A 9,617-nucleotide genomic window follows, 5' to 3' on the forward strand; every position below is an offset into this window, starting at 1 on the left:
TGTTCAGAGTCCCGGATGTGATCATGGACATGACGATAAGTCTCAAAATGGTCGAGACATAAAGATTGATACATTGGAAGGTTATGTTTGGACACCGGAAAGGTTTCAGATAGGTTCGGGCATTTTTCGGAGTACCGGAGGGTTACCGGAACCCCCCGGAGGGTTAATGGGCCTTCATGGGCTTTAGTGGAAGAGAGGAGGAGGTGGCCAGGTGAAGGCGCGCGCCCCCCAAGCCCAATCTGAATTGGGCGGGGGGGCTTTCCTTCTCTCACTCTTCCTCTTTCCTTCCCCTCCTAGTTGGACTAGGAAAGGGGGGAACCTACTCCTAGTAGGAGTAGGATTCCCTCCCTTGGGGCGCGCCCCATGAGGCCGGCCAGCCCCTCCTCCCCTCCTTTATATACGGGGGAGGGGGCACCCCATAGGCACACAAGTTGATTTCTTAGTCGTGTGCGGTGCCCCCCTCCACATATTTCCACCTCGGTTATATTGTCGTAGTGCTTAGGCGAAGCCTTGCGTCGGTAACTTCATCATCACCATCAACACGCCGTTGTGCTGACGAAACTCTTCCTCGGCCTCAGCTGGATCTAGAGTTCGAGGGACGTCACCGATATGAACGTGTGCAGATCGCGGAGGTGTCGTGCGTTCGGTACTTGATCGGTTGGATCGCGAAGACATTCGACTACATCAACCGCGTTACTCAACGCTTCCACTTTCAGTCTATGAGGGTACGTAGACACACTCTCCCCTCTCGTTGCTATGCATCTCCTAGATAGATCTTGCGTGATCGTAGGAATTTTTTTGAAATACTACGTTCCCCAACAGGGGTATCCCCAAGCTTAGGCTCTTCTTACTCATTATTCCTTCATCCATCGTGATCTCACCCAAAACTTGAAAACTTCAATCATACAAAACTCAACAAAATCTTTGGGAGATCCGTTAGTATAACAAAGCAAATCACTACTATAAGTAATGTTGCAAACCCATTCATATTTTATTCTTTCATTTATCTACTATATTCCAACTTTGCTATGGCTCATACCCCCCGATAGAGTTCATAGATTCATCAAAATAAGCACACAACGCAAAGAAAACAGAATCTGTCAAAAACAGAACAGTGTGTAGTAATTTGGAAACTTCGAATACTTCTATAACTCCAAAAAATTCCGAAACATTAGGACAACATGGGAAATTTGTATATAAATCTTGTGTACAAAAATCAGGATTTTATCGCGTTTCTGTTAAAAAATTAAAAAAAAATTACTGGACGCAAAAGTTTCTGTTTTTCAACAAGAACAAATCAACTATCACCCAATATGATCCCAAAGGCTTTGCTTAGCACAAACCCTAATTAAAACATAAAAAACACAATCATAGCAGTAGCATAATTGTGCAAACACTCAAAAAAAGAGAAAGGGACAAAAATAAATTTTATTCATTGGGTTGCCTCCCAACAAGCGCTATCTTTTATGCCCCTAGCTAGGCATAATGCAAAGATCTAAGTATTGTCATTTTTATTTTCCAACTCCTTACAGGTACTTTTGTCAGGAGGTTTTGCAAAAACGACATAGAACACATTATCCATAGAAACCTTAGCACTATCAAGTTGCTTATCATCATATCCCCTTTGATTTCCGGCAATAATCCAAGAATAGCGTTGGTTAACATCATTGAAAACTTGTTGGATTATATCTAAAACAGGGACTTCCTTTTTAAGATTTTCATCAAAGATTTGATTATCCTCAAGCAAATGTCTTAGCACATAATCACTATTATAAAGAATCTCATCTATCACCGGTTTTTCACGATTCATACCATAGAAATCAAAAATTCCCCTAGCTTCCCGTATTATGTAATCAAATTCAATCAAGGGCAAGTTGTTCCCCTGCATCAGTATCATGTCACGATTCGGATGTCCTCTTCAACTTCGGCCAGTTCTTTTCTGCTTTCTGCAGTTTATGCACCTTGTGTGAGCATTGAAAGGGTTCGATTTTTTGAGGCTGTTAATAGTGTTGCAGCAGAGGCACACACTCCGTGGATAGTTTTGGGGGATTTTAACATGTACCGTTTTGCGCATGAAAAGTCACGTGGATGGATCAACTGGAATCTCATGGAAGTGTTCAATGCTTGGATGAGAGAGCACGAGCTGGATGATATCCATGTTGACAACAGAATGTTTACTTGGTGCAACCAGCGATCTTCCCCCATGTTGGTCAAGCTGGACCGTGTGCTGGTTAATGCAGCATGGGGTTTATGTTTCCTACAAACCTCGGCCTCTGTTGTTCCTGCCACCACCTCAGATCACACCCCCTACTTGTCCAGTTCCAGGTTGATACGGCTAGAAGTAGTTTATTCAGGATGGAGAATCACTGGCTTCATATGGAGGAGCCCAGAAATATCATACATGATTGTTGGTCCAGGGGCTGCCCTGCATCCCTTTCCTCTGCATCACTCATTAACTTCAAAATGAGACGGATTCGGGCTGCTCTACGACAATGATGTAGATGTCAGCCTAGCCTTAAGATGCTCATTGATAATAACAAGCATGTTGTCAGCTTTGTCAATGCAGTTGAGGAAAGAAGACCTTTGTCTTTGATGGAGGCGGTTCTAAGGGAGTTTGCTGCTGCAAAGGCTGAGCAACTTATTTTGTGGCAGGCTGCCATGTGGAGGCGGAGGGCAAAATTAAGATGGTGTGTATCAGGTGACGAGAATTGCAAGTTCTTCCATGTAGCTGCCAACTGTCAAGCAAGACGTAACAAAATCCGGGTTCTTGTTGATGACAGTGTACATTTTTACCAGAACAGACACAAGCTTAGATTGGTAACTGCTTACTTTGCCAATATCTTGGGCCAGCCTGCTCCTTCATTGCCAACAGTGTCACTCTCTGAGTTATACAATCCTGTTGACTTGACTGAGTTAGCCAACGTCTTCTCCTGGGCTGAGGTGGTCCAGGCTATTGACATGTCACCTAACAATAGAAGCCCAGGGCCTGATGGGTTTACAAACGAATTCTACAAAGCTTTTAAGCTGCCGATCAAGGATGACATACTCAAGTTCTTTGGGGATTTCCATGCAAACCAAGCTACTTTGGATAGCATTAATATTGCATATATAACCTTGCTGCCTAAGGTTGATGCACCTACAGAGATGAGGGATTTCAGGCCAATCTCCCTCGTGCACAGTGCTCCTAAACTAGTGTCAAAGGTTCTAACATGTCGTTTGCAGGGAAGAATTCCTGAGCTGGTGCATTCCTTGCAGTCGGGCTTCCTAAAAGGCCGCTCGATTTTGGAAAATTTTGCTCTGGCTGCTGAAATGATACAAGCAGCGCATAAAAGGAGGCTGTCGGTGATTGCCTTGAAGCTGGACTTTCGGAAAGCGTTCGACTCTGTTAGTTGGGACTGCCTTACACAGGTTTTGCACGCAAGGGGCTTCCCTTTGCGGTGGACGCAGTGGATCCATACGCTCCTCTCTACCGGACGCTCCAGGGTGCTCATCAACGGTGAACCGGGCAGTCCCATCTTGGCAAAGAAAGGTTTTCGGCAGGGGGATTCCTTGTCGCCGTATCTCTTCATCATCATTGCTGATGTGCTCCAACGCTTATGCTGCTGGCATTTTCAGAATGGCAGACTGGTGCACCCTCTTGGCTCAGATGGTTTCTTCCCAGTCCTGCAATATGCGGACGACACTCTGATTCTTTTTCAAGGGAAGTGGAGCAAGCTAGAGTTATCAAGAGCATCCTCACGGCGTTCTCGGAGTTCTCGGGACTGACTATTAATTACCGAAAGAGCACCTTGGTGCCTGTCTGTGTGCCTGAGGATGTGGCCATGGAAATCGCCCAAATTTTTGGATGCCCGGTCTCTTCCTTTCCATGTACATATTTGGGGCTGCCTCTCTCGTTGCATAAGATCAAGCATGGTATGCTGCTCCCGGTTATTCAGAAGGTTGATCGTTGTCTCTCCGGTTGGTTGGCTACTTTCCTTTCTTGGGGTGGTCGGCTAACTCTCATCAATTCTGTCCTAGCTGGCATACCAAGTTACTTCATGACTTGTTTTCCATGGCCCAAGGAGTCTCTCAATAAGTTAGATGCCCTCCTTAGGGCTTTCTTCTGGCAGGGCAAAAATAAAGCCAAGGGAGGTCACTGCCTCCTGGCTTGGGATGTGGTTACTCTGCCTCGTGTCAATGGTGGTCTGGGCGTAAGGAACCTGGAAGCCCACAATCAAGCCTTGCTATGTAAGTTTGTGGCCAAAATTCTTCAGTCTTCTGATATCCCTTGTTTTAGTTGGTTTGCCTCCCAATACTGCAAGGATTCCCTGCCGCTAAAGGGACATCACAAGGATACTGCTATATGGAAGGGTTTCAAGAGTTGCATCCCTATGGTTATATCTTCCTCATGATGCTCTGTTGGCAGTGGCCGGCATGTTTCTTTCTGGCATGACCATTGGCTGATTGATGGCAGTTTGAGGCAAGCCCTCCCAGTTCTGTTCTCCTTTGCTCGTAACCAGGACTGCTCTGTTCAATCTCAGTTTATCAATGGGAGCTGGAATGTGCATTTGCACCCCAACCTCTCTCAGACCGCTACTCAAGAGTTGCAGCTACTTAATGAGCTTATTGTTCACCTCACCCCGGATGTTTCAAGTTTGGATACACGGGTCCCCGCGCTTGGAGGAAATAGCTTAAGTATGAGCTACTTTTATAAGTTGCTTACCTTCCGTGGTATTCTTTGGGCTCCTGCTTCATGGGTTTGGGACACTATTATTCCCATCAAGTACAAAGTTTTCTTGTGGCTAGCTTGCTGGGGGCGTCTAAACACCAAGGCCAACATGGTTCGGAAAGGATGGTCAGGTATCGCTCCAACTGCTGGCTGTGACTCTTGCCCGACTGTAGAGACAGCTGATCATTTGTTTCTCCGCTGTCGTCCCGTTCATGCCCTTTGGCGCAGGCTATCGCTGGAGTCGTTGGCATGCGACTCACCCAACATTCAGCACTTTGTTTCTCAGGCGACAAATCATCTTCAGTTCAAGGTCAAATGGAATGTTGCGTTCGTGGCATGCGCTGTCACTCTTTGGCAGGCTAGAAACGACCGGGTTTTTAATGACAAGAGTTGGTCAAAGCCATATATCAGATTCTACACAGTTAATCTGATTCGTCTATGGAAACACAGGGCCACCAAGCAGCAGGACAGAGATGATTTGCAGACCTAGGTTAGCTTGCTCTCTGACTAGGTTTTAGGTCCTGTTATCCTCCTTTTTTCTTTCCTCCCTCCTCCTCTCTCTTTTTATCCTAGGCTGCTTGTGGCCTTGCACCTGGGTGCACATCACAAGTTTTGTAACCAAACCATGTGGGCTCATGCCCTTTTTGAAATATAAGGTCGGACACGCGCCACCTTTTTACTTTCAAAAAAAAAGTTCACTCATAAGAACAAGGGTGCTAACTTTTTAGCTTTGGGGTTCTTTATAACGGGTAGCTCAAAAAACAATCTTTGCAAGGTAGGATGGGTATAGATAAATTTATTTTCAAGTTTCAGAACTAGTGCTGATATGGCTTCTACATAAGATTTAGTCCTTTTAAGTACAGGAATATTGTCAAGACTTAAATTTCCTACACAATTGAAAAATTCTTGGATACGTTCTTTTCCTATAACATTCCCTTGCCCTAAAACAAAAGTTTTAGCATCAAGATTGCCAGTTCGTCCAATTTTAGGAGTTAGGCCATCATCTATTCCTGCCATATCAAAGTCACTCATGGTCACAAATTCAAGCAAATAAGAGATCCGACAAGAATTACGCATTTTCGTCACAAATCTGCCTAGGGCAAAAATAAATAAGAACCACAGCCAAGATGATGGAAACTCGATGAACTTCCATTATGCACTCTCATATTTGAAAATAGAAGTAATCCATGTTTAATAAATTTACAACACTGTCAAACAACATTAAAATGGACGGGCGCGGCAACACGCCTCATCAACGATCTAGTACACTTGTAAAATCCGCCTCTCAGGATTAGAGTTGATGTAACGAGCGATCGCGCTAGGTCTATGCAATGTTAGCATATTTTTTAAACATGTTGACATACTTTTATGTGTATGACAATTTATGAAACTAATTACGTATTCTTTTTAATAAAATGTTTGCACATTTTAAACATATGTGCATGAAATTAAAGCTCGCAAAATTTTAGAAGTGTTCACGGAAATCTTGAAAAGGGTTCATGTATTGCAAAAAAATTATGACATTAAGTGTCTCCATAGATTTGTTAATTCAAAATTTTAATTATTGTTTGCAAAATAAAAAGATAGAAAAATATTCATGTAATTTATAAAATTGGCCATGCAATTTTAGAAAGTGTGTCATGTAGTTGATAAAATATTTATGTAATTTTGAAAAACTACTCTACAAATAAAAATATGTTTTAGTTTTTTAAAATATTCAACTTTTCAAAAACTGTTTTGACTCATTTTAGAAAAAGTGTTGAGATTAAATTATCAAAAATATATATTTATATACTTTGAACAAAAAGCTAAACCAAAAACGGAGAAATAAAAAGACAAGAGAGATAATGAATAGAATATCAGCACACAAACTGACAAGAAAAAAGGAAACAGGAAAATATCCCAAAGAAAAACAGAGGAGAAGAAAAAAAAAACACTAAGAAAAGGGTAAATCCAGTTTTTTCTGAGGGAAAGGATCAGCGAACTATTAGAAACCCTAAATCATTGTTACGGGTTACCCGCTGCAAAGATGACTCCCCACATTCTCAGGTTTGACAAGTGGCGAACTGTATGTCCGATTTGCGCCACTTGTCATAACATGTGAGTTTTCCCTTTTTTCGTAGGTTAGTTTATTCAAAATGTTTTACATCTTGAACCGTTCATCCAAATTCGAAACCGCTTTCACTGTTAACCTTTTCACGTCAAGATCTTTGAAACTAGATCTCGTGTATATGTTTCAAAAAATAAAAAATAAAAGAAGCCGAAAAACCAGAAAAAATACAAAGAAAGCAAAGAAAACAGGCAATTGAAGAGAAAATGAATACCAAAAAAGTGGAAGAAAAAAATTGGAGCTTGAAAGGACAATTGAGGTCTTCACTTTTTTCCTTTTCAGGAGAGCACAACTGTGTGCTTCTGCGAAAACAAATATGTGCTTCCACGAGAAGCAAATTGTGCTTCTCGTGGATGCACAAATTGTTTCTTCTAAAAAACGTAGGTGTGTGTTTCTCGCAGAAACAAGTATGTCCTGACACGAGAAGTAAAAACGAGCTTCTTGTGCAAGCAACGATTTTTTTCCTGTTTGAGAAGCATGTTCTTTTTGTGCTTTTGCGGAAGCAAATCGATGGTTCCCCAGAAGCAAACATGTGTTTTTCTTGGAATCGCATTTTTTTCCTTTTCAAAAAGCACAGTTTGCTTAGTAAAAACAAACAATTTTTTCCTCCAAAACAAAGAAAAAACCAGGCGAAAACTGAAAAGCAAAAAAAACCAAAACAAACATCCAAATACTGAAAACGCGTACGGAAAAAGTAAAAATAAAAATGAGTGACCAACACGCGACAGGTAGGTGCGTCCGGATGCACCAGTTTGCACGCTTCCAAGCCCAAAAAGTAAAACTTGCACAATGGGCCGACCCATCGCGCTGGTCGTCCACAGGCCTTAAGCGCTCGTTTTTTTTTTCATATTTTTTGTGTGTTTCTGCTTTCCTTTTTTACATCTATTTATATTTATAAATATTTAAAACATATATAATAAAAATAACTTTACATAAAATTTTGTATCTCTACTCCTAATGAAGCAGTTGGTAGGATTGTGTCTAGGTTTTTTTCGTCCCACCACTTTCATCCGGTTTTATTTTGATTGGTTTTTTCTGTCCCCCCCTCCCACCACCCCCTCTCACTGGTTTATTTTCGCCTCATTTCTCAAACAATGAAAAAAATCTGAATGGATCAGAACTTTTCCATGTGAGGGCAAGTTATTTAGTAATGTCTTTATGTGAAAGAATCAATCACGATCAAACTCTAAAAATCAAATCTAAATTAATTAATCTTACCATAAACCGCTCGATCACATAAATTAATCTTTTCATACATCACCAAAATTACAGTTAACATTACCATATGTTACCTAATCACATTAATGTCGCATGACACATCTCGCAAATCTATTCCTAACAAAGTCGTACCCCTGGCATCCACCGATCGATAGCCTACGAGGGACACATCACGCATCTCTCCTCCCCCTTCATCTCCCCACCAGATCCCGTTCCCATCAGCCGCGTCCCTCCCGCCCAGCGGCGGCACCGGCAACCGGCGACGATCGGAGACCTAGAAGACGGCATCGCGCCCGTGGTACTTCCATTCCCAGTCCGCTAACTCTCTACCCTCCCTCTATCGAGGCCCTTGGGCCCTGTCCGCCCGACCTCCAGGCGACGCCACGACGACAAAGGATGGTTGTGCATCCCAGCGCCTCTCTTCTCCATCGATCCACCAACTCCTTCAGGTGAATCTTCTCCAAAAGTACCCCTCTTCTCTCCTATCCGTCAATCCACCATCTCCTCTGCTCTTTTTTTTCTATCACTCATTCGTTAACCCTGGAACTTGACGGCTCTAGACTGATATGTAGAGTTCCCGGTAGAACTGCGATGATCATTTACTCCCATTAGCAGCGGCACATCTCTTGCCCCACTAGGTACATTCATTTTAACCTTCATTAGTTGAGCAAACCATCTCAACAACACTATCAAATGTTGTGCATCCATCAGCGTTTTCCCAATCACAAATATATTTTTTACATTTTTTGCGGGCGATTTGTTTAGGTTTCTTGGTCTATGTGTGTGTGGATGTGGCATTAGAAGGGTCTTGGGGATGCCACAACTGACTGCCACAATGTTATAGTTAGTTGTTCGTTAAGAGGACTGTCACAATGATTTGCACAGTAGCGCTCTTGGAAATAATTATGAATGTTGGTGAAAACTGCAGATGTTATAGTGTCAGGGGGCCTCGGATAGAACAACGGACGCATGCACCTACTCTAAGGCGACCTCCTCTTCTGAAGTCGTCAGATGTGGAGCTCAATGGACCTACCCTGATGCACACGCATCAGGGTCCAAAATCATTTTTGGTAGTCCCTATTGTCACTTTGAACCCAATGCATCACCCAAGCCCACGTCTTATGCATCACGGCGGCCAGCTATTTATTAGATATTTTGGCGTACAGCTAGCCCATTAGGTGTAGATGGTAGGTACCAGGAATAGGTTTAATTCGGCTGATCAAATAGATAAGCCGTTGATTTTTGGGTTACCCTGAGTGCTAGATAAGATGAATCTATCATTCTTGTGCTGCTTTGCCGGAACTGCTCAAGTGAGATATTTAAGCTTGTGGTCATTTGCTTTATATAATACATATGCATCATATTTTTTTGAAATCGATTTGCTTCATATAGTTGAATACTCCATCACAATTGCTTTACATTTTTATAATAGATGCATAAATTTATTTAAGGAGTACAAACCCAAATTAATTATATTATTATTTACTTTTTCTTCATAATGCTTAGCAAACTTCTATGTTGCTTATTAGACCGGAGTTAATTTGGATTCATAATGATCTACTTGACACCAAGTATCTTCTA

Source organism: Triticum urartu, chromosome 5 (assembly GCF_003073215.2).
Source record: "Triticum urartu cultivar G1812 chromosome 5, Tu2.1, whole genome shotgun sequence".
Lineage (NCBI taxonomy): Eukaryota > Viridiplantae > Streptophyta > Magnoliopsida > Poales > Poaceae > Triticum > Triticum urartu.